Below are 25,935 nucleotides of genomic sequence, written 5' to 3'. Positions count from 1 at the left end.
TTCAGCAAAAGCAATCTCATGTGTTACTAAAAATATTGGACTCTAACTGTAGCCTAGGGAACAAGTGGAAATGCTCATTTTTAAAACCTGAACAAAAACCTGACCACTTCTGACGTGCATTGTTCTCCATATGGCTGAAATCTTCCCATGTCATATTTGTGTTTGCTAATTTTTCCTGTGGGAGGAACCATTTTATGGATGATGCTCCTGGATTTTTATATGATGCCCAAGTGTGCTTGCATAGGCCCTTTCACTCACTGAGAGAGGTGGTTTGAAAATGGATGTGCTTATTTGACCTCCAAGGATACATTTTTATCTGCTTTTATTACATGTGAAAGTATAGAGCAATTTAAATTATTGCAGTATTGTACTTCTTGCAGTCAAACTTTAAATTATACCACCATAAACTCAGATTTCTTTTAACAGAAAACTCTGCTACTTTGATGACTTGAGTTTGTTGGCCATGACTTTTTATTTTAATTATATCTTTTTTTAAATGCAGGATTCTTAGGTTGTGTATCAATGGCTTTTGTAAGTTTGTTTGAATAGGCTTTTAAAAACAAAAAAGGCTTGTTGGGTGTATTGCATACAGTCTGTTTAGCAAAACACTGGAGAGGCAATTGTATCAATGAAGTTGACCAGTTTGGGTGTGAGGGAAAGGAAGGTGCTGTAGAAAACATTGTAAAATAAGTTTAAACCTGTATATATGTGGAGGCCTGTTGGATCTAGTCCAGGTTTGCTAGTGGATTTACTCCTATGGGAGCATGAATTCTTACTCATATGTTTTGCTTTCCTCTTAAAATTCTATGAGTCCTTAGATCCAGGCGGGCAAACTTTTGGCCTGAGGGACACGTTGAGGTTTCCGAAAATGTGTGGAGGGCCGATTAGGGGAAGCTGTGCCTCCCCAAAAAGCCAGGCATGGGCTGGCCTACACCCCCATCCAACCCACCTGCTTTTCGCCCCCTTACGGCCCCGCCGGGACCCCTGCTCCATCCAACCACCACTTCTCCCTGACCGCCCCCGGAACCACTGCCCCGACTGCCCCCCGCCGCCCCATCCAACCCCCCATCTCCTTCCTGACTGCCCCCCCCAGGATCCCTGCCCCCATTCAACCCTCCTGTTCCCTGCCCTCTGACTGCCCCGACCCCTATGCACACCCCCGCCCCTGAACACCCCCCCACAAACTCCCCTGCTCTCTATCCAACCCCCCCTGCTCCCTGCCCCCTTACCGCACTGCCTGGAGCACCGGTGGCTGGCGGCGTTACAGCCATGCCACCCAGAGCACCAGGACAGGCAGCTGTGCCGCTCGGCTGGAGCCAGCCACGCCACCGTGCAGCTCAGAGCACTGGGTCAGGCCGGGCTCTGCAGCTGCGCTGCCCCAGGAGCTCACAGCCCCGCCGCCAAGAGCATTACGCTGGCGGCGCAGTGAGCTGAGGCTGCGGGGAAGGGGGAACAGCAGAAAGGGGCCGGGGGTTAGCATGCCGGGCCAGGAGCTCAGAGGCCTGTCAGGACGGTCCCGTGGGCCGGATGTGGGCTGTAGTTTGCCCACCTCTACCTTAGATAATTGCATATGACAATACTTCAAGTGTTCGTGTAACCTGCTTTTCAGCTTAACAGAAAACTCCAGGTATCTTTGCTATAGCCATAAAGATGTATATTAAAATTTCTGTTTCTGCGGATCTAATATGTACTGTGGAGTCTCACTGACCTATCTCTTTACTCAGACTAGACCAGCCAGTCTGCCAGATTGACGTGCTGCTTGCCTAACTTCCATTTATTTTACTTCATGACAACTTATTTGGTTTTCAGGCTTTCCTTTATTCCAAATAATTCTGTGTAAACTGAAGGCAAATCCAAGAACTGCTCATTCATCCAAGTTTGTCATCTTACACCCTAAAAAGCAGCACATAATTGGAGTTTGTCACTGGAGCAGTAAAACAAGGGGTGGTCTTTTTATTCAGGGTTTTGAAGAAGGCCAGTTGTTGTCTTCCACAGGCGTCGTCTAACTCTCCGGTAAATTGTAGTCCTAGCCCTGTCTTTATTTTTCTTCTCTCTATCCTAAGGGAGTTCCTGAAGGTGCTAGTTGTTGAAACATGTAGATGTTTAGTTATCACACTATCCCTTATATAAAACTTTACCTTAATGAAATCTAGGTTGCAAGTAAATCTGTGCTATTAGTTAACTTTATAAGGTAGTGTTGTGTTTTTTTTTTTTTTTTTTTAAATAACAAATGTAATGTTAAGATTGCACTCCCAAGCAAACCATTTGTAGTGAAACAATAACCATAAACTTAACCCTGCCCCAGCACTACTGCAGTCATGTCGAATTTTTGTAATGAGTAGCACGGTAATAGACTTGTTTAGAGTTGACCTTAAGGAAGTGTTTAGTTAATAGAGTATGATGCAATCTGAATTGTTGACTTCGCTTGTTATTGATTTATGGACCAGCTGTACAATGCTCTTCCACAAATTTGTCCTGAGTGTTTTGGTTTGTTGGCTTCAATATTTTTATGATGTAGTCCCACAGATTCTAACAGTAGGCCTTCCGTCACTCTGGCAGCTTTGCAAGGAGGAGACTTGTTAACACTAGGAAAAGGCTGATTTCCTTCCAGTGAAAAGCCAGATGGTTCTCTCTCCCTCCAGACTAGCAAAGGAGGTAGCAGACCTTCCCTTAGGACAGGGGAATCTTACCTCCTCCCTTCAAAATTTCTTTTCTTTGCCTACAGCCCAATTTTGAGCAGTGTCTGATTAATTTGGCTGCAAATTCTGATTATGGGGTAGTTGTTTTCACTGAGGTGCTGCTGCAGCTTCCCTGAGGGGGCAGGCAGACTCAAAAATGGTAGACCCCTCAGTAAAAAGACCAGGGGTGAGAAATGCCTTTCCTGTTCCTGTGCTCTGCCAAATTCCATTGAAAGGGACGTTTGCTGCTTTTACAACCAAGGGAAAGCCTCACGTTGGCACAGGGTTGCCTTTGGAAAGCCACAGGATCGCCATCCTTCCTCAGTTAGTCACCCAGTGAGGAGAAAAAGCATAAAAGAAAATGGCAGTTGCTCTCCTTTAAACATTCCCAGGGACTGGAATTCTAAGACAGTCCAAGCCAAAGAGGATGTAATAGAGGCGTTCAGCATCCCCTTGATGCGGACTCTGCCACAGCCGCTCATGGGACTGAGTTGCTGGCCAAATGGTGAGCTCCCCCCAACTCTTCCAATTTGTCAAAGTCATTTTGAATTTTAAACTTTTTTTTAATTTAATGTAGCAGTTAAATATAAACGTAGTGTTTGGCTAAATGGTCACTGCTGGATATTTCACTGTTTTCTTGTCTAAGAGGTTTCCTAATTATATTTTTCCCTCTGTACTGAGGAATCTGCAGAACATGGCTGTAAAACTCTATGGGACTAAGGCCTTGGCTACACTCGCGGATTCACAGCGCTGCGAAGCGCGAGTGTAGTCGCGCCGCCAGCGCTGCGAGAGCTCTCTCACAGCGCTGCAAGTACTCCACCTCTCCGAGGGGAATAGCTTGCAGCGCTGCGAGCGTGCAGCACTGCAGGCGCTGATTACACTGGTGCTTTATAGCGCTGCGCTCAGGGGTGTGTGTTTTTTTTCACACCCCTGAGCGCAGCAAGTGCAGCGCTGTGAATTGCCAGTGTAGCCAAGGCCTTAGTCTTTGGATCCCTAAGGGAATTAAGAAAGGATGTATGGTGGAAGTGCTTAAATTAGGCTCAAATCAATTATATGCACATTTGGTCTGTGGGTTTTTGTTTTTTTGGTGTATTATATGCACAAGTGGCACCAATTTAGAACATTGCTACATCATGCAGTGTCATGTCAATGGATTAATGAGGACACAGAAAATCAGGAAGGACGAGGGAAAGGGAAAACCTAGGAATTGTATATTTCATTTATTAATCTCTCTTTCCCCCCCCCCCCAAAATCAAAATAGGGAAAATACTGATTCCTCCCCCTCTGAGAAAATTGGCGTAGCAACGTATGTAGAGAGAGAAGAGTAGAGTGTTGTATAAGTGCCTTGAATGCTGACACAGTCTAAAGCAAGATCAGGCATGTTTATGACCTGATGGCTATTTCTGACTCTGCCAATTTTAACTAAGTTGAGAACAACACCTCTATAGAAATTCCATATCTGGCTTCACTTTAAGTAGGGTCATGGAATGGCTATATTACACTGTCAATCCCATCTTTTTTGCTATCCTGCCTACAATGGCCAGTGCAAGTCTCTCCAATAGAAAGTATGGGGTGGTGGTGATGTGGGAATAATGGTGTACGTGGTGCTTGAGTAGAGTTTTAAGTAGGAGAATATTCCTTCTGGACCCCTAGAGGTATTAAAATAGTTTCTGGTTTGTATACAGGAGCAACAGTTTGGTCATCTTCCATCAGATGTGAGAATCTCCAAAGTGACTTAAGGATTAATCATTCATGCCATGCCTGTGATTATTACCATTTTGAGAACTGTACAGCAGCCATATTTCCCCCTGCAGAGGGAGTCTTCACCACACATTCTTTGCCACAGTCTAGCCATAAGTGATGTATTTCAGGTCACATGCAGTGGTGTTGTAGCCGTATTGGTCCCAGGATATTAGAGGGACATGGTGGGTGAGATAATATCTTTTATTGGTTTTACTGTACCAATAAAAGATACTACCTCATCCACCTTGACTTTCTAATATTCAGGGTCACACAGGAAATCTGTGGCAGAGAGATGAATAAAAAACCTCACCTCCTTACTACTAGTCTTTTGCACTAACCACAAGACCATTAATCCTTTCACAAATACTATTGAAGGTACGTGAAATTGAGTGGATAGTTCTTACTTTTCAAAAAGAAAATCCAGGCACAGTAGTTTTAAATGATATTCAGAGGGAACAAGTTTCATTGGTTGAGTTGACTAAACTATGCTGGCGGGCGGGAGAGGGATCACTTTTTAAAGAGACCTGCCAAAAGAGGAAAATGCATTTGAGCCTTTTATTTGCTATTGTAGCAATAATGAAGGCCTGAAAATTAAGTCTGCTGTGTTGTACCCTTAGAAATAAGCAATATAAAGTCAGAGAACTGTAGTGGCGGAGTGGGAGTTTTCTCAGCACTTAAATGGATGCTGTCAACTAGAATCTTTTTAAAATTGACTAAAATAAAAAAAAAATACCTTTAAGAAAACAATGACGTTTTGTTTTGCTCCCCTGTTGATGATGATAAGAAGGGATGTTTGGGCAGATATGAAACCAGAAGTGCTCAGCCTTTCCTGTTCTTTTCTCTGCCACTCCTGCCTACTGCTGCTTTAGTCTTAGTTCTGCTGCTGTTGCTATTTTTATTTTTTTAAAAGACAATTTTTATCAGGGGGGCGGGGGAGCTAGGGAACATGGGAGGAGTGTGGAGTGGAATTTTCAGTTCTAAGGTCTGTCTAATGTATCTGGTTTAGTCTAGTGAATTTCACAAGTAGAAAAGCCAGTTACTAAAGTTATCTAAGTAAAGCTACCTTAATGTAAAAATTTGTGTGTGTGTGTACACATGTCCTGATTGTAACATGTTTAACTTTTCTCCTTCAAAGGTTTGTACACTGTGTGCACACACTCTGACTTTGGGGATGTGTGGGAAGGCCAGACAAACTAAGCTTTCTCTTGTTAAACATGACTAGGGCCCTACCAGATTCACAGTCCATTTTGGTCCATTTCACGGCCAGGGGTTTTAAAATTTGTTTTCAGAGGTTTACGTCTGAAGTTTCATGATGTTGGAATTGTGGGGGGTCCCAACCTAAAAGGCAGTCAGGGTGGGGGGTTCATGGGCTTGCCACCCTTTCTTCTGCCCTCCTGCTGGCAAGGACGGTGCCTTCACACTTGGGCGGCCAGAGAGGAAGGCTGCTGGCTGGGCACCCAGCTCTAAAGCCAGCGCCACTGCCAGCAACAGCACAGAAGTGAGGGTCGCAGGGCATAGGGGGATGGGTTACCACATGTCCAGTTTTCCTGGTAGTCTCCCACCCGAGTGGGGGGCTGACAGCTGGAGCTACAGCCTCCCTGTGTGGAGAGGTGACAGCTGAAGCCACCAAGCTTCCTGCAGCCGGGGGAGATCGCGGAGGTGAGTCTGACCAGCTCAGGGAGCAGCCACTGCAGGGGAAGAGGAAGTCTCGTCCATCCCCATACCAGCAGCTGGAGCCCCTGTGCAGGGTAGTAACCCCTGGCTGCATGCCAGATTTCATGGGGGAGATCAGATTTCACAGTTCGTGACACGTTTTTCATGGCCAGGAATTTGGTAGGGCCCTCAACATGACCACTGAAATGGAACTCTCTTTGTGATGTGGCTGCAGACTGACCAATGTGTAGTCTCCCCCTTTGTATCTCAGGAAGATGGCAACCAACCGAAGCAAAGCATTCCTGTGCCTTCTAATCAGTGTAACTGCTTTTCTTATCACAGGCTAATTTCACTTTCTGCCTCTCTGCGAAGTCCACCAAAAATCTCTGTGTGAAAACGATATTTTGGAGACTTAATCTTTCTTGGGCAGCTTTTGTTCTTATTGCTTGCTTTTCATGTCGTAGGTGAAATAATCTACTAGGCTGAAGGGGAAGAAAATCTTATAATTTGGAACCACTTCATATGCCGTGGTAGTGGGTTCTTGTGTTCTTTATGCAGCTAAGCTGAGAAAACCTTCAACTTCTCCAGTTTTCATTTGGGTTGATTACAACTCTATTCCAGCTTCTGGTGCTCAGTGCCCGGAACCCAAGGCCCAGAAGGAAATCTGATATCCTCTGATGGAAGGACTTCAGCATGGCTATATTGAGACAATAGGCTGCTTTTCCCGGGTAGACTAGATATTGTATCCGCTGGGATGGTTCTCAGGGTACCCAGAACGGAGAGTCGCTATGTTATCCCCTGCCTCTAGCGAGAGGAGCCTTGCCAGTGATGGCTGGGTTTTTGCCTCCTAACACCACCAGCCTTGTAGCCACTCAAGTGCTCTCCTGTGGGCTTTGCCAACCCTGCCTTCTTCACCTTGCAGGTTAACAATAGTTGCACCCCAGTCCTTGAGATCCTTTGAAGCATTCTCCTGTGAAGTCCAGCCATGACACTGGCTACTCACAGAAATCCCAGATCCTCTGCCCCCAAAGAAGCAGTGTACCACACTTCACTAGTTTTTACCGTAAATCACTGCTTCTGTATAAAGCATAGTGCTTGTAATAAAACAAAAGATTTATTTAAGAAGGAGTAGAGATTCAACTAGAAACAGAGTGATGGAAACATGATTACATACAAAACAAAATCATAAAACATGAACTAGGGTCTACAATTACTAAGAGTTACTTTTCCTATCTAATAAACTAGGTTTCTCCCCAAAGTTCAGTCTGTTGCAGAGCTGGCTGGCTTTCCTGGAATCAGGATTCAGATTTGCATGAAAACACCCCCACTCCACAAAATGTTTCCTCCAAGTGGTTTTGATTGTTTGCCGTTGTCTCTCGTGGTTTTCCATTGATAGTCTTGGGATGGAGCAAGGCTAGACAATTGAGCCTTGTGTTATGTCACTGGCTAACCAGGAAGAGTGACAACGCCCTCCTGCTTGAACAGGCCATCACCAAGACATATTCTCCCTTAGTGACTGACTTTTACTCCAAAGCCAGAAAGCATACTTTCAACATAGCAACATTATTTCTTAAATATTACCCGTACAGACATCTCACAGTGATTGAGTCTTGATAATTATGAGCTTTCTGTGGATACCTTATCTGTTACCCTTTATGGCTAAATACTGTTTAAGACATATTTGGTACAGTGAGTTTGTCAGGTCTGAGAGGAGTTGTTTGCAAAGAATAGGGGACCCTTTGCCAAGGGGCTTCTGTGTCGCACCAGTCTATTTAGCTTATTAGATAACCAAATGCAGCACCACATCCACCTGAAATTAATAAGTGGGTTATCTCATGCGGTCTCCTCAAATTAGTTATTCATCTAGCCTTTTAAGTCCTCCTTCTGTGCTAGGGGATTCCAAGCTGGGGGAAGATCCTTTGCCGTTCCCACTTCTTCAGCTTTATTGTGTCTCTGAGTTGGAGTGGAACTGAAACCTTCATATGAGAATGTGAAGTTGTCCTCCACAGTCCTCACTGGGCAGTTATTCAGGAGAACTGAAGATAGGAACTGTGGCTAGTCTGAGGTCTGGTCTACACTGGGGTGGGGGGGGATCGTTCTAAGTTACACAACTTCAGCTACGTGAATAACATAGCTGAAGTCGACGTACTTAGATTTACTCACCGCGGTGTCTTCAATGCAGTGAGTCGACAGCTGACACTCTCCTGTCGACTCCACCTGTGCCTTTTGCTCTGGTGGAGTACTGGAGTTGACAGGAGAGCGCTCGGCGGTCGATTTATCGCGTCTAGACTAGACGCGATAAATTGACCCCTGCTGGATCGATCGCTGCCCGTCAATCCAGCGGGTAATGTAGACAAGCCCGGAGAGTCCAGCTGTTCCTGGAGTCTCAGAGAAAGGCTTGTTCACTTTTTTAGTTGACCACTTCTCCGTGTGAACTGAACTCAAGCTCTTCTTACACAAGTGAAAAGAGGCTTATCAAAACTCCATCCTTCTGAGAACAGACAGTAAATGTGCAAGTGCCAACTGTGATCTGTTAACTGGCAATAGACCGGGAAAACAAAGTCGTCCTCCTCTGATAAACTATTGTCTTCAGATTGTCAAAAACACTCCCCTCCCCTGCTCCTCCCAAATCACGGCTCATCACATTCTGGGGTAATGGAACCTGGCAAGGTGGGTGGGGAAATCCACCTGGACGTGTGGCAGTTAAAGGAGATTGTGGAATAATTGTTATCTAGTTATTTCATATGCCTAAATGTTGGTTTTCATTTGTATTTGTCCTAATGTACAAGTATTGTAATCTGCTCTGGAAATGGGAGAGCTAGCACAGGATGAATTCTCCACCCAATAGAAATTTCCACTTGTGAACGCCTTTCCTGTAATCCCTTTTTGTTTTGGAAAGCTTTAAGGAAGGCAAAGGGGAAACAAGGCAAGACAATGTCTCAAGTACTGGAATATAGTCAGAAGTGCCAGGAAGACCTGGATTCAGATTGTCAGCTGACATCAATGGAGTCCTGCTGGACTTTCAGCCTCGGTGGATCTGGCCCTTGGCTTGCATATTTTCTCCAAAGTGACCGGGCCCTGCCCTTTCTTCACTATGTATCTGGACAAAGTTACATGCCTGTACTTTGACCATCTTACTACTCATTGTGTCTGCCCGGCTCTTGAGTGGAAGAGTCCGAAGAAGCTAGGATTATCAGATAAATTGATCAACTTTCAGTTGAGATAAGTGCACCTCTTCAGGATAGCATTGAGTATTTAACAGCTGTTGCTAGAGTAAGGGAACTTTAGCACAAAGACCGCCCTGAAATGTCTTAGACTAAGAGAAGGCTTCATATACCAAAGCATTTATCTGCTAGGCTACACAGCCTTTACAGAAGTATGTAAAGAACTGAGAGGTGGTATTGTGGCCACCAAAGGAATCCATATTGTTCCATAGATGTGTTTTGGATTAAGAGCAGCTGACTATATTTTTAGCATTGTGCGGTGAATAGGTCAGTGTACAAAGTTTCTCAGCTTGGGATAGTCAGGGAAGTAATTCATACTCACTGTCAAGTTTAGTCCTTTTGTAGTTATAAAAATGGAACTGCTCTCTTCCCAAACTGAGATCTACTTTTTCCATGACATATACAAGTTATAAGCCAACTAATTATGGATAGGCTGAGGGGTAACTGGGTATAGCTCACTAGCATTTGTTTATCTAGCTAGAAAACAAAACTAGGTGTGTTTAAAAACAAAACCCCAAAATGACCAAAAGTGTACATTGACTTTTCTCCCTCTCCTTCACCCTTTGTGTGGTGTTTGCTGTTTTAGGCTCTGATTCTGCAATGGATCGATCCCAGTGTCTGTGCATGCCCACGTGTTTGTGATGCATTGCAAGATTGGGGCCTTGGATTACAAATTCTTTGGGACAAATTCTTTGTGTGTGTTTATACAGCATCTAGCGCAGTGGGGAACTGTTTGCATACTTGGAGTGCTACCACAATAGAAATAACTTTGAGTCAGTGCCACTGCTCTCAGTGGTTGTTGGTTTATGTAACTTTACATCAACAGCAAATGACGGTGGCCCATACCGAAAAAATGTACCACGAAGCTTTTCAAAATGAAGACATGAAGTAAACTATTTAACTAACATCCAGTGCCTCGCAATGTAAAATAATAAAAAAAAAAGAAAACTGACCTGTTAAAGGAATATCAAGCTAAATGTATCTTCTGACTAGCAAATAAAACATATTTTTTAAAAACCAAGTCATCCAAATGACAATTAGAGGAGGCAGTCTATTAAACCAAACTTAGTTTGACAAAAAATATAGAAATAAGTTTCTGCCTATGCCCCTCTCCAGCTCTTGTGTAGTTCAAGGCTTACTCATGTTTGTTGATCTACTTTGTTCTGTTAGGCTAAGAGTAGTATTACCAGTATTTGCCTGGTACTGAATTTCATTTGATTTGGAGACCAGAATACTTGTTATAATTACGTAGTAGCTTTCTGATGTTGTATTTACTGGTTCAGCACTGTTGTGTACTCTTGAGGTGAGTTGCCTACTGGTCTTCATGGTTGAATTTAAATTATTTTATGGGCACTTATGATGATGATGTAAATGGGATTTTTTAAAAAGCTCTTTTGCATATTTCAGACTCGTGGTTCCCACATCTGGCAAAGATTGTTACTTTAACTGCCTTGGGTATAATGTATTTCAGTTTTCTCAGTGTCATATTGCAAGTTAGTTAGGACTATAAGAATGCATGCTGATAGCTGTCAAATCAGTTTTGTGAAAAGACAATTAAATAGGTTTGGAAACCTGGTGTTCTATAGAGCTATAGCCTTGAATTAATACAGATATGCAGGGCGATGAATACATGAGAGAGACTGAGTTGCATGTATCTAAGTTTCTGGATATAAAGTAAGATTTCACGCTAGACCAAGTGAGCATTGTTGACTTCCCTGATAAAATAGCAAAGATTTCCTCCTTTTAAATATATCCCTTGGCAGGGATTTGTCACTTGTACCACTGTTCTTTCTATTTCTCATCTTCCACCTCCCGTTTCTGCTTGTCCCCTCCCTGTAAACACCCCAGGCTCTCGGTGGTTTAAACATTGCTGTGGGGTAGTGTGACCTGTTAAGACTGTTCTGTAATGTCACTTTGTCTAATTAAAAAAGCCTGGTTATTATGCCAGTGATTGCAAAATACAATTCATTTTAGTATCAAGCTTTGACTAATGTAAATTTATTTACTGACAGCTGGATCTCTTTGGGTAAGCTTTGGAACTTTTAAGCTGTGTGAAATAAGTTATTGGTTTTTTTTTTTTTTTTTTTTGGTGGCTTCATTCCATGTAGTTAATCATTGCTGCAAAGAACAGATCGGAGAGAGAGGAAGCTGGCCATTATCTTTCTGTAATAGAATGAGTGAGAGCTGTAGTGCTGCTGGGCTTCACTTTTTTTATTAGTTTTGGCGCTGTACAACATCAAGAGTAAAGACAGCGGTACAGCCTGGGGAATAATCTCCTTTCTCCCCTTTCCCTCAAGTGCAAATTTTCTTGCGGGGATGAAATGTCACTGATTATTTGACTTGATCATTAGATGGACTTTAAACATTTCTCTCTTTCTGTAAGGTATAGAACATTTTTTTTTTTTTAGAATTGCTATTACGGTGTGTGCGAATTCTGAAAAATTCTTGCTCACAGAATATGGATTTCTATTTCAACCCCTGGGGACTCAGCCTGTTAGTGGCCTCGTCAGAGGCAGTCACTCAAGACAGCTTGGTCAGCGATTCTCTCTATTTTAGGTTAGAATACTTTACCCTACTGAACTCTGATATAGTGGCAGGTCTGTCAGTAAAAACCTTCCCTCTACTGTAGGCCTGTGGTTTACTTGGAAACAGGGCTTCCTTCTTCACTCAGGATCTTCCCAAAGAGAAAAGCTTTCTATTCAGATATTGCCATCATCAATTGGGAGCCACAAATGTGCTGTCTTACATTAGGACTATGTCACTCCTACTCTGCCCCCATGGCCCAAGAGAATATTTTTTCCTGGTGGTGGTTGCCATTGGTCACATGATTACTCCAGCTGCCCCATAGTTGCTCCTGATGTCTTTCTGTGAGTGCTTTGTGACTGCAGGTCTAATTCTTTTAGGCCACTCTGATGTCCTTGTTATATCTCATCTAAGGCCACTAGGAATGCCCTCTTTTTGGGAAGGGTGGGGTCTCCAAACTAGCTATTTCATTGGACAATCCAGCATAATTTTGAATCCTTATGTAAACAGGAGTCTTATTTACCCTGACTCTTCCTCATGGGGTTAGTTAATTTACAGTCTGATTGGTGGAACACCATTTCTTCCTGCTCAAGAAGTCACAAACATTCAGGCTCCTATGCATTTAGATGCTGAAACTAGAATTTCTTATTTGACAAGGCTTATACTTCTCTCTCTATTTATAACTTCCTAGGAACTTACTTACTAATTTTCAATTAAGAAAAAAAAACCTTGCATGTACTACATTCTTCATTGTTGTAGCTGTGGAAGAGAATAAACATGGCAAACTCTTATATCTCTCATTTAAGAGAGATCATGCAGACTATCAGGATAATGGAAGAAACTCACTTCTGCTTTACTTACTATACAAATAAAAAATAAAAATCTGCATGTAAGGACTTAGTAAAACTAAGTATAAAAACTGAAGTATTTCAAATGATATCTGGCATTTCCATGTAGTAAACATTGTAATCTTTCTTGTAAAAATGCTGATTGGAGGAAGTGATGGAGGAAACAAGAAAAGGGAAGGGGAGAAATAAAAAGCAAGCTGGCTTTACTGTAGTACCAGGGATGGTTTACAAAATAATTGATTGTTATTGCCATTCATTTAAAGGCAGGGAAAAAAACATGGTGTGTTACAGTGGAAAAATTATGCATTTCCACTAAATGTAATTGCAGGCTGGCCCAAAAGCTAAGAGAATAGATCCCCTGGGGTTTTTGCAACTTTTCTTCAGGATTGGTTTCTATAGTATACTTTTTGTGAGCTTTGTTGGAGTGATAACATGAAGCCCTTTGGAATTCCACCACCATAAAAGTTACTGTCAGCTGCAGATTCCCAGATACCCTGGTGTTCATGATTTCCTGGTGATAGAATTTCACTACACTTAGGTTTGCACCATATGTCAAGAAAAACACCCCTAGAGTAAGGGGGAGGGTTGGGGAGCCCCAGAGGATGTGGTTGCTGAATATTGTTGCACCCAGCTGTACATTTTCTTCTTTTTTACATTATAGGGGTTTGACAGTATGCTCTTGGCTCCACACCAGAGGCAGCATTATAAACCTAGAATACTAGATTTGTTTAGCTTGTTATTAGAAAGGAAGCTAGCTGTGTAATTTTCAAGCAGTCTTGCTGTTTGTTTCCTAACTAGTCACTTTACCAGATAGGAAACTAAGATGGTGTTGCAGATTTCTAATGAATAGCTCCACAAAGTTTGGCAGGATGTGAAGCATGTTACTTTAACACACAAACAAACAGAATTTTCATTTAGATTAGTGAGAAAAGGTTCATCTGTGTCCTTTGTGTTCACTTTAAGTGCTCTCTGCCATGAAACATGAACAGGATATGCATTTTATTGCTGTTTATGTTGAAAACTAACTTGCCCTTTCCACATCAGTAATGACCGAAGACATTCATGATAGTCACCTTGAGCAGGTGAACGCAAACCCACTCTAAAATTCTGGATTTAGCTACGCAGAAGTGACTTTCTCCCGTCTACTTTTGTTTGTTTACTATTATGGTAATGGTGACTGTATATGGCCCGATAGAATTTTTTTAAGACTCTTGGAGTTGTCTTATTTTCTCCATGATAGAAATAAAGGGCGTAATGCCTGCATTGCAGAGTATCAATGGAAATTATATCAAGGCAGATGGTTTTTGAATTCAGTCTTAGTGTTTGAATATGCAGGGAGGGTGTGTGTGCATGAAAGAGAGAGAACATGCAGACCTTCCTAAGATAGCCCAGTCATTGAGTTTATACCTCCCTTCCAGCAGATGGAGACAGGAAAAAACTCAGTGTCGTGGACACAAGTCCTGTATATGCTTGTCCCTGTCTTTACTTTAGGCAGTGGAAAAGCTGTACCTGATGGCATAGGCTTTATGTCCTGCATGTGGATCTTCTCCCCAGTGACCCCCACTTGATGAGGTACGCAGCAGCTTCCTTGTACATGGCGGCACACCGCCTCCTCTGGAGCATGGAGAGGACCAAGCATCATCTTAAATTCAAGTGTCATTTTCCTTCTCTTTACACAGCTTACCTTCTTTCCCTCCCCATTCCCTCTAGAGGGAATTCTGGTGGCTGAGATGTGTGGGAGGAGCAGAGATCTATCTAGTCCTGCCTGTGCTTTTCCGACGAAGGAGCTGGGAGAGACAGCCAGGCCTGGGTAGCTGATGTTCTCCCCTTCCTCCATGGTGGCAAATCAGCTCTCAGCAGCCTGCTCTTTGGTTTTTCCTTGCCAATATAGATCCTGGCTGAGGTATGCTAGTTTTTCTCACGGATCCACAGGTCGCTGCTACACCCCAGCTTTTAAATAGCCTCTAAGAAGCTCCACTCTGCCTTACGAGTAAGCCATGGGGCCTCGGTGCCTCCAGGACCGAGCCTCCGGGCTCCAGCACTCCTGTTGAATACCGTGAGTGAGCGCCAATAGAGAAAGACCTTCTGTTCAGAGACTTTTTGCCTTCCTCAGGGATCAGTGAATCTTAGCAAGCATTTGCAGTGGTGCCAGGTAGTCTTTTCAAAACAGAGAAGGATTTATTAGTCAAGTGGGATACAGCATCAGGAAGTCCTTAGATTAGCACAGAAAAACAAAGGTGACGGCAGAGTTCAGGCTGGCCACCATCAGGGCTCTACCCAGCCAAGCTGCTGTAGAGTCCATGTTTGGCTTGGTCTCTCTCTGTCTCTGTCAGTCCCAGGTGAGATTTCTGGGTCTCTCCAAAGGCCAGCTCCTAACACAGACATCTGACGCCTCTCACCTTGTTCTCCAGCGTGGGGCCTTTGCTCTGCTTCCTTGCAGAGAGGTGGGGAAAGTCGTCTCCTTCTTGGCTGTTGGTTGCTATTTGTAAATGACCTGAACAATGGGGTTCCTATTGTCTTTCTGGATCCTTCATTGATGTGGACTGGCTAGAACAACCCATTCATGTCACGCCAGAGAGTTATGTGACACAGCCACCTCCTGTCTTTCCCTTTACACTCAGTGCATGGCAATGCAATGTAAAGCACAGAGAGAAACTGTGACAGGCATAGGAATCATACAAAATTACCAAAATTCCTCACTTTTTCACAGTTCTGTTTACTAGTTGTTGAAAGCAAAGGCTGAAACTTGAGTTAAAGAGGAACGGATTTTTTGGGGCAGCTTAGAGTTGTGGTGTGTAGTCTTAGTGTTTTCCCAGCTGGGTCTCAATTGGGATATGTATGAAGAAAGTGAAATTTTTCTTCTGAAGACACTAAATTGTCATCTGGAAGCATTTCCCAGAGAAGAATATAGTGATGCTAAATTTCCTCCTAAATCTAGGAGATTCTAAATCCCAGAATCCTCCAGGGTGAGGATCTCCTCTAAACTTACATGAAGTTGATGTTGGTCCAAGTGAGATGATTTTGATAGGAAATTCTCTCCTAATCTCTTTGGGGGAGTGATGTGGCATTTGTGGGCTAGACGTGTCTTGGACTACCCTGGACTCCTGTTCAGCTGGTTGTAGTCAGGAAAACTACCATCTAAGTAGGAGGTGCAAAATCTTCCAAACATGAACAGGTCTTAATATGATGAGGGCTGTCTTCCCATGTATGCAGACAGCTCGCTCCAGTGTCTCTCCACTACTGCTTATAAGCTTTGCTAAGTTTCAGTAGAATGAAAACTGACCAGAGTCTTGTCAGCTTTTCCTGCTGTTGTTCAGAGCCTAGTGGGCAGCTGTGGAAGTGGTGAGAATTGAGTCAGTTTCACTCTGCTGTTTCTTCTGGGAAATTGAATGGTCGCAGAGCCAAGACCTGGAGCTATTCACTGGAGAGGAACCAAAATGGAGGCGGAGGGAAGGTTAGAGGGGCAGAAACCCCTTCCTCACAGTAGCCAGAAGGCTCTGAGGTGGAAGTAGGAGAACACAGAATGGTGGGCTTCCTTTCTGTCAGAAAAGGAGAGGGATTGCAGGTTGGGTTTCAAATTTATCAGACCGCTCTGAACTGGAGGCTGTTGCAAACCATGGAAGCACTGTGACAGCAGCTTTGTAAGAATCCCTTCCTCTTTCTGAGCAGTGGGGAGATGGTTGTTGGTGATTTCTTACCTGGGTATTTCTTCCCCCCCTCTCCCTCCTTTCCCCTCCAAGGAAAACCCTTTCATATTTGTCTATAGCTAGTGTGTCTAGTCTCCTTACTGAGTGTCTGGTAAAATCAGAAATGCTATAGATGGGCCTGGAAGTAAGGGAGACATTGATAGGGAATACAGTTTATGAAAATATTACACTGCCTGTAAAACTGTTTAAATATTTAGGAGCTTCTTGAAATAGGAGAAACAGTTGCTTGAGTTCCTGTGCTGAAGGGAATATGATATTACAGCAAACCACAAGAGAGAGATTAACATTCTCATTTCATTTTGTGATGAAAGTGGTGGCCAAAAAAGTTACTAAATGACTATGATCTGACTTCTTTGTATATATAAAAATACACAAAAGAAAAAAAGGACCAAGAAACTAAGGTTATGTTAAATGCTTAGCAATTGGAAGAAAGCTCAAGATCTCTGTCGTGGTGTGTGTGCTATTTTGCTGCATACATGTAAGGACAATTGCTAAGGTACATATTTAAAAAGAAACAGGGATGCTATACCTCTAAGAGCACGTGGCATACTCCCAGGTGGTGGTTTGATAGCTCTGTAGTAACATGTAGTGCAGTTCATACTGTGTTGTCAACAACCTTAAGGTTTATCAGATCGCTGGTAAATTGTAGATGCATGTAAAAGAAGCTTCTGACTTTTCGGTATTGGTCCACTAGAAAGGATAACAAATGTATTGCAGCATGGCTATTTAAGGTTACCATGAGAAACTGAACTGAACTCGCTAACTTCCTGTCTTGGGTGCAAAATATAGGTACTTTAACATTCTTCTGTTCTGGAACATCCTCTGATTGTTACAGGAAGGTCTTCAGTCTGTTCATGAAGACCCAGCGGGGAGGAGATACCAAACCTGGAGACTTCACTGGTTATATTCTGCCTTGTTAACTACAAGACCGGTTTTGCAGATCATTCTCTGGCAGAGCACCTATTTCTAAAAGGGGGAGGGAGGGAAGATAAAGGCATCTCCCCTCCTATGACTAGATTATGTTTGTTTCCTGGGCTTGATTTCCCCATGAAAGGCATTCTGCAGTCCCCCTGCATCGCTTTCTTGCAGGTTGATTGTTCCGTTCATACACTAGTGCTAGGGACCTCTGCCTAGATTGCTGAGAGTAAACAGGCCCATCCACAGGTCCCAGGTAGTGGAGCATCCCTCCACTCTCCCTCAGCACTGAGAACCGGTGATTATCATTGTGCAAGAGTAGGCCTTGTAATACATACAGCTTACAAGAGCTGCCTAAACTGTTTCCAAAGCATTTGAACACCGTTTTTGAGTACTTAAACCAGGGGGGCATGCGAGCTGATTTTTCAGTGGCACTCAAACTGCCTGTCCTGGCCACCGGTCCAGGGGGCTCTGCATTTTAATTTAATTTTAAATGAAGCTTCTTAAACATTTTAAAAACCGTATTTACTTTACATATAACAATAGTTTAGTTATAAATTATAGTCTTATAGAAAGAGACGTTCTAAAAACGTTAAAATGTATTACTGGCACGCGAAACCTTAAATCAGAGTGAATAAATGAAGACTCGGCACAGCACTTCTGAAAGGTTGCCGACCCCTGACTTAAACTGTTTCTATGTTGAAAGATTTTTCTGTATAGATATTAGATGCAATATTATTTTAGTCGTGCAGATAATAGCATAGCGGGGAATGTTAGCAAAAGTTTGTGCTGGGTGTGTGCAAAACTGAGGATTATACCTGAAAAGTTTCAAGTTTAGAAATTTGGGCACTTGAGCTATGCGTGAACAAAGGTGTTGTAATATATATTTTTTTACTATATAAAGTAGGAGTGTGCAAACTTTTTTGCCTGAGGGCCACATATGGGAATAGAAATTGTATGGCAGGCCATGAATGCTCACAAACTTGGGGGTTGGAGTGGGGGAGGGGGTGAGGGCTCCGGCTGGGGGTGCGGGCTCTGGGCTGGGGATGAAGGGTTTGGGGTGCTCCAGGCTGGGACTGAGTGGTTTGGAGGGCAGGAGGGGGATCAGGGCTGGGGCAGGAGGTTGGGGCACGGGAGGAGGTCAGGAGTGCAGCCTCCGGGCGAAACTTACCTCAAGCAGCTCCCGGAAGCAGCAGCATGTCTCCCCTCTGGCTCCTATGCCGAGGTGTGGCGCGAGCCAGGCGCCTTTGTGCACTGTCCCAGTCCACAGGCGCTGCCCCTGCAGCTCCCATTGGCCACGGTTCCTGGCCAATGGGAGCTGCAGAGCCGGCGCTTGAGGTGGAGGCAGCGCGCAGAGCCCTGTGGCTGCCCCTACATATAGAAGTCAGAGGGGGACGTGCCGCTGCTTCCGGAAGCCGTGTGGAGCCACAGTATGCATGGAGCGGGGCAAGCCTCCGACCCCACTCCCTGGTGAGAGCTTGAGGGCCAGATTCAAAGGTCTGACGGGCCGGATGCGGCCTGGGGGCCATAGTTTGCCCACCCCTGATTATAAAGTCTATTGTTTTCATCCCTGTGTAACCTGAATGTAAGTGAACTGATTTTACTCTGTAATTTTTTTAAAAATTGCCTTACTGTAACCTTAACTACATTGTTCACTACCAGACATTCTATAAATGAATTGTACATCAGGATAAATGTTACATGAAGGTTTTTTTTTTTTCTTTTCTGTCGTGTACATATCAACCCATTTTCACACAGACTGACTTCTTCCCTAAAATGTGGAGCTGCTCTGAACTCTGTCATGATCATTAAGGCATCTGTTTCTTTAGGAGAATATAGATGGTAGCTTGTCCCTGTGGATAAATCCAGTCCATTTCTAAGACGCTTTTAAAAATTGAATGTATATTGACAGTATTTCTAGCTGTTGCTTAAGTCAGACTATATTCGAGTATATTAAGCTTCTAAAATGGTAGATAAACTGCTGCTTTACTTTAAGTCACAGGAGGGTTGCAAGGCGATACAGTATAGCTACAGCTCTACATTGTTGGGCCCCATGCTTCTGTACAACTTGAGTACCACTTCAAAAGAGCAAAATAAGAATAGAGTCTGCCAACAGGTTCCTTTAGGGGCTTAGGTGGTGTAACGTCTCAACAGACTTGAAAGGAGATAGAAGGAAGTGACCTTTAATGCACTACACTTCTGAAGTTCTCTTTAATGTTTAACTTATGATTGATTCTCTCTGTTTAATAGTCTCTTCATGCTAGAGAAAAGGAGATACTGAGGTAATTTAGACCTACCCTTACATTCTGCTCACTTAGGAGAAACATTGCTGTATGGTCAGAATCTCTCTGGCAGCATTCTCTGAGAATGGGACAATAGATGGATAGTATAAAGAAAAACTAGCCAGGCTTTCTTCACTAATCCTTTGTTACAGATGTATCTACAGACTCTGAAATTTGTCGCTAGATCCGTGATATCAGACATGTTCAAATTCAGTTGCTATTCCTGGGAGGTGAATATTCATTTAAGAACTGGTCTCTGCGAATATCATTTGAAGCATACTATTAATCATTTTATTCTCCTTCTATTAGCTGGTGAATATCTGTTTGAGTTAAGGTATGGTAAACAGTCTTTTTTTGTGTTTGTACCCGTGATTTAACTTAAAGAGGTATCTAAATTTTAAATATTTCATAATAGCAATAACAGTGGCTGCACAAAAGAATAAGCATTCCCTGCTCTCAGCAAAAGCTGCAAAAATAAGTGTTTCCTTTATTTACTTCATTAATAATCTAGTTTCAACAGAATTACTAGAATACAAAAGTATGTGAAGATGAGGCCAGAAAGGATGCAATACTTCTATTGTTGACAAAACCACAATGTGCTTTTTTTTTTTTTTTTTTTTGCGCAATATGAACATCAGCTAGGGGAATAGCTAAAGTTACTCTTGGTGAACTAGAAGAAGAAAAAAATCCTCAAACAGATTCTGGCAATGATAGAATTTGGATACAGTAGAGCCAAAAGATGTCCCTGAATGTTCTGTATCTAGCATCCATCTTATGAAAGCCAGAGAAACAGCAATGCAAACTGTAGTATTTGCATTTTTTATTAATAAGATCCATAGAAAATCCACTTGAACAAGAATAGTATATTTATTCTAACTTTCTGAAGAAGTGGAGAGAGACTGAAGCAGTTCTCATTGAAGAGGCTCCCTAATTCCGAATCTTGAATTTCTGGCATCCACGCTAATGACTTTCACAAAGGGATTTTTGATATCTATAGAACCTCTGAAGAATGCCTAAGCATCCCAGTGAGATCAGGACACAGGAATTTCATATCAAGCCATATGCTAGCAGTACTACACCCTTCTGTTTGGTTTGTCAGCTGCATCCAAGGGTACTTGAAGATTCTGGGGCTTCATTTATCTGTGTTTTGGCGTGCTTGATTAATTTAGTAGGCAGTTTTGCTATGGCAGAAATGAAGACCTGACAAAAACAAGCATTTACACTTGGAGCTAGCAAACGCTACTCCAAAAATAACTGATCTGCTTCTATATATAAAGATAGTCTGTGCATGAGTCTGAGTGGATGTTGCTTCAGAGAGAATATATTTACAAGTTTTTTAAATGTACACAATCTTTTCCCTGCTCCTGTCTTAGTGCTGCTAATAATGTGCATCTATATTTTGCCTTTCATTTCAGCAGTAGGGGAGAGAAAAGGGCAAGGCTTAGTCTTGTCTTGCTTGCCAGTAATGCAGCTAGCTTGTGACTGACTGGCACTTGCACTCAGAGATAGCCAACATCTGTGGATCTTGTCCTTGTGATTTGAACTTGTTAAAGCTCCGTTTTATTGTACTTTTGTTCAGAAATAATTGGAAGACTTTTTTCAGTATGTAATTTTGTCCTAATTTTTCCATACTAAAATGATATTTTTTTGGCCATTTAATACACTGAAATTTAAAGGGACACATACCCTCTTGCTGGCTTATTTGCTGTTTTTATTTTGTTTGTATCAACATCTAGCTGTGTAGCCTTAGGACATGCATCCTACTCTTGCTACTGATAAATTATCTTGTTGCTGGAAATAGGTTTTGTTTTGAGTTGTTTTGCTTAAATGGCTAATCCTGTTTTCCCCAGAGAATCCTGCAGAATAGATTTGTCTGTTTTGTTTTTTCTAGTAAATTTAAAATGTTTGTCAAATAAATGCGAAAAAACAATTAAACTTGCCACTTAACTAGTTACCTGTTTCATTAGCTCTTTCCATGTAGTTGAAATTCATTTTAAATTCCCACAAGCATGTCCTACAAATCAGTTATTTTAATTTGCTCGCCAAACATGATGGGTTAACCTGTTCTCTTGCACTGTGATAGTGATAACGTGCAGTATGGAGGACCAGGTACAGGTTAGGAATTAGCTGCTCAGAAGGTTAGTTACAAAGTGAAAGATCTGATGCTAGCCAAAAAAGTGACATTTAAGTAATACGGGCTCATCTGGCCTCCAACAAGCCAATTTGGGCCTCCATTCAAGTAGGTTCTTTTTTTACTTTTTCCTGTTGTCCTATTCTCCCTCCCCCCCCCCCAAAAAAAAAGGGGCAGAAAGAGATTTAAACACTGTTTTAGAGTAAGTATGTTAAGCTTGTATTTAGAAGAAAAATCCTACTTCTCACCAGAGCTAGCCTACCGTATTTGAAGCAGGTATGGATGTTCGATAAAGGACCAAAATTAGTAGCTTTCAATGGAAACTATGCTGCTCCATAATAAATAGAAGCAAAATTATATTTACTGTGGCTGGGTTTTTTGCTCAAGTCTTAAAATGTTTGGCTAATTAATGAGATGGCACAAATGTCATATTGTGAAAACAAGTGTCCAACGGTATATCTAATTACTTCAGTGCAATGACCGCCTGCACTGAAAAAGTTCAGCTGGGGGGAGGAATTATTCCCAGAATAGTTTTTTTAATTAATAAACGCACCCCTAAAATACTGGAGTGTTTCACTGTTTTGTTTTCATTCTGCATTTTCCCCATTGTTCTACTAGGATGCGATTGTAACGCACTGGTCATTGTGCATTACATTTGCCCTTCTGCGCCCAAACTATCTAAGATACCGGATATTCTCTGATTCTATACGGGTCTGTTGAAGCTCTCTGCTTTAGAGTCTGGCTCTCTCTAGCTCAGACTTTAGATACTCTTGGTTTTAGCCAGGTGCGGGCAAACTTTTTGGCCTGACGGCCACATCGGGTTTCCAAAATTGTACGGAGGGCCAGTTAGGGGAGCCCCGCCCCCTATTCGACCCCCCCACACACACACTTCTCGCCCCCTGACAGCCCCCCCGGACTCTTGCCCCATCCACCCCCTCCCCCCCACTCCCTGTTCCCTGACTGCCCCTGGGACCCTGGGATTTTGTGAGCTTGGGCAAGGTACTTAGTGTGCCTGGGCCTCAACTCCCTATATGTAAAAGCAGGATGCGGTTCCTCTTCTCTCCCACCCTGCGGCTATCCTGCAGATTTAGATTGTGTGCCTTCTAGAGCCTCTAGACATTACAGCATTACTCGTATCCGTAACCAGACCAGCAAGAACTTCCTGCCGTTGAAAACAGCCAATATGCCGAGGGATTGGTACAAATAGGTGAAATTTAATTAGCTTGATTGTGGTGAGTGTCAATTTCCAGGTAACTGCAGGTGTAGTCCTTCCTCTGTGATCCACTCTAGGTGTTCCCGGACTCTGGGCAGGAACCCTTGTCCCACTCCCTTCTGACCATGGGTTTAAGGCTGCACAGCTCCCTGCCTTACACTGTGATATCCCCAGCAAGCCAGACTGCCTAAAGGCCAGCATGGCTGTGTGTTACTTTCTCTCCAGGGCTATGAACAGTGGATGCCATCACTTACAAGTTACCACACAGCTCTTTCGAAGCAAGCATCTTTATTGTTAAGGCCAAAAGCATTATAAAAATGATAAAAATTCCTATATGCATGCTAAAAGCTCACCAGAGGTCACCCATCAGTCCTATGGGGTCCTACTACGCCAAAGTCTTCACAACCCTTCCGCATACTTGGGGAGGGGGTCCCCTTCAGACAGGAGGTCCTGTCCATTTGCTGGGTCAGAAAGAAGGCCCTGAGTCAATTTAAAGGCAGCATTTTTGTGCCAAAAGCCCATTCTTTGTCTGTTGGCCTGTGGAAAACCCAGTTTGAATCAATATATGCAAGCCTCCCCAGGAGGTGGTACCTCTCTGGAGGTGTTTACCACCTAGAAGATTCAGCTTAATCATGCCCCCACCAATTTTGTTCTTGGAGCAGTTGTAGTAACTTTATCCCCTGGAATTACACACAGTTCCTGGCCCACAGTGATGCATATACTTAATAGATTATGATCCCCAAAGATACTGCATGGGCTTCCAATATCTGTCACATGAGGTTTTCGCCTGTGAAAATTTCTGGTTGTAATAAGGAGTACTACAGTAGATGGAACAAACAATTTTGTGTTTTTTATTGGGGATTGAGTTCTGCTGGCTGTCCAGGGTAAACTACTTGTAACTTGTGCAAGGGGTACCAAAAGCCTTGGATAAGTGACTGTTTTCATTGTATAAATCCACGTAAATATAATTTTGACAAACTAATCTTCATCTCAGGGGGTTTTTTTCTCTCTTAGTTTCTCGCAGGTTGAGAGAGAAGGGACTGCATGCTTGTTTGCTAGTACTTGATGATTAAACTGAAACTAATTAATAATCAATTCAGAAACTTTTATTTTTGGCTTGATCACTCCCTATGTCACGTTAGGAGCATGCTTCTACTTCATAACTTTATGTTAACATAATTGTATTACTATTAAAATTAAGCATCGTCAGACATTTGTTAATCTTTGTTTTTCTTTTAAAAATGCCATACAATATGTAAATAATGTAGCACACCCCAGTTTTATGTTTGAAGTTTTGTCTTACAAAGTATTTCTGAAGTTATTACTTCTGACTTCATTCTCTACATTCGTGTTGGGAATTGGATGTGTTTGATGGTGGGGAAAACTTCCCTTCACTTCAAGGAAAACCAAAGCGCTAAGAAACACTGACATCTCTGCCATAGGTCAGTGCAGTAAGTGTTAAGTAGAATAATTTTAGTACTCCTGGGAATTATTTACTCTTGCTTACGGTATATTTTAATGGATCTCTTTTTTCATATTTTGTGATCCAGGTCTCCAGAGGTGAAAACAAATGTATTGATAAACACTCCTATCTTCTTAAGGAAGTGTGGTTTTAATCCAATTTGGCGAGCATTACATGGGGTTGATGGGCATTAGACTGTTTTACTTTACAAGGGAGGGAGAAATTATTCAGGCTATCTGCTGGAGAACCTTCAATAAGCAGTGGGAGTTTTACCAAGACTGAAAAAATCATGAAAATGTCTGTGTGCTTAAGGCCTAGAAGGAGATTTTGAATTGTGCCAGCATGTTTATGAAGAACTTTTACATCTCATTGCAGTCCTACATAGCTTCCTGCTTCCTTCCTCATTCAAAAAGAGAAAATGCATTTGTGTGTTCAAGCCTCTGTTCAGGCATGAAAGAACTAAGACTGAACAATCTATGCCATAATGACTCAATAAGATGGATTTCTATTAGATCGTAAGCATTTTGGGGGAAGGGACTGGCACTTATGTTTATACAGTACACAGCTAGGTCTCTAGATGCTAGTGCAATAGAGACATTAAATAACAACTTTAGGCAGAAGCAAGCTGACTATTCTCTCTTCCCTCTTCCTCAAATACAAATTGGTAAATGTATCTTCTTCCTAGTTGGTGAGGGAGGCTTTGCTGGTTTCCTTCTAAGCTCTTCTGAAAAAGACATCTGATTTTTAAAAAATGTTGGTAGTTTAAGATAAACTTTTAGTCCCATGATCATAAATAAATTTGAAACAGTGGCTCAGGAGAATTTGGGGTTCTGGGTTAACTCCATATTGGCGACTTAAAACAATTTTCATAGAAATGTAGGGCTGGAAGGGACCTTGAGAGTCAAATCCAGCCCCCTGCACTGAGGCAGGACCAAGTAAATCTAGACCATCACTGACAAGTGTTTGTCCAACTGGTTCTTAAACTCCAGTGATGGGGATTCCACAGTCTCCTCTGGAAGCCAATTCCAGAGCTTAACTACCATTGGAGGTACAAAGTTTGTCCTAATATCTAACCTAAATCATCCTTGTTGCAGATTAAGCCCATTACTTCTTGTCTTGTCTTCAGTGATATGGAGTACAATTGATCACCATCCTCTTTATAACAACAGTCTTCAAATATGTTGAGGGCTATCAAGTCTTTCTCCTCTTCCCCGCCCCCAGTATTCTTTTCTCATGACTAAACTTGTCCAGTTTTTCTAGCCTTTCCTCATAGGTCAGTTTTGTTGCTCTCTTCTGAATTCTCTCTAATTTGTCCACATCTTTCTTAAGAATTTCTCCAGAATTGGACACAGCACTCCAGCTGAGGTCTCACCGCTGCCATGCAGAGTGATTACAACCAGTTGCATTTCTTTTTAAAACAGTGTGAAGAAAATCAAGACTTCTTGTAGAAACATAGGAAATGTTTTCCTCAAGAAGGTAGGCTGCGGTTGGTAAACCAGTCGATTTTATCACTTCCGTGGAATACACTGATATGATCTATATGACTGCCTCTAATT

At 42.5% G+C, this 25,935-nt stretch overlaps 1 protein-coding gene across 2 annotated transcripts in view; it reads left to right on the top strand.

Annotated features, from left to right (window-relative positions):
- CNOT6L (CCR4-NOT transcription complex subunit 6 like) overlaps positions 1-25,935 on the top strand; it is a 65,231-nt gene that overhangs the window by 10,254 nt on the left and 29,042 nt on the right. The window contains exon 1 of one of the 2 annotated variants that reach the window (XM_034771037.1): positions 10,584-10,601. The exons of the other annotated variant lie outside the window; for it this stretch is intronic. The gene's annotated coding sequence lies outside the window, so the exon portion shown is untranslated. Of the gene's footprint in view, positions 1-10,583; positions 10,602-25,935 lie in introns of those variants that run through there. 2 annotated transcript variants of the gene reach the window in all.

The sequence above is a fragment of the Trachemys scripta genome, chromosome 5 (genome assembly GCF_013100865.1).
Source record: "Trachemys scripta elegans isolate TJP31775 chromosome 5, CAS_Tse_1.0, whole genome shotgun sequence".
In the NCBI taxonomy this organism is placed as follows: Eukaryota; Metazoa; Chordata; order Testudines; family Emydidae; genus Trachemys; species Trachemys scripta.
The sequence above is the reverse complement of the archived record's forward strand: the minus strand, read 5'-3'. Positions and strand labels throughout refer to the sequence as shown.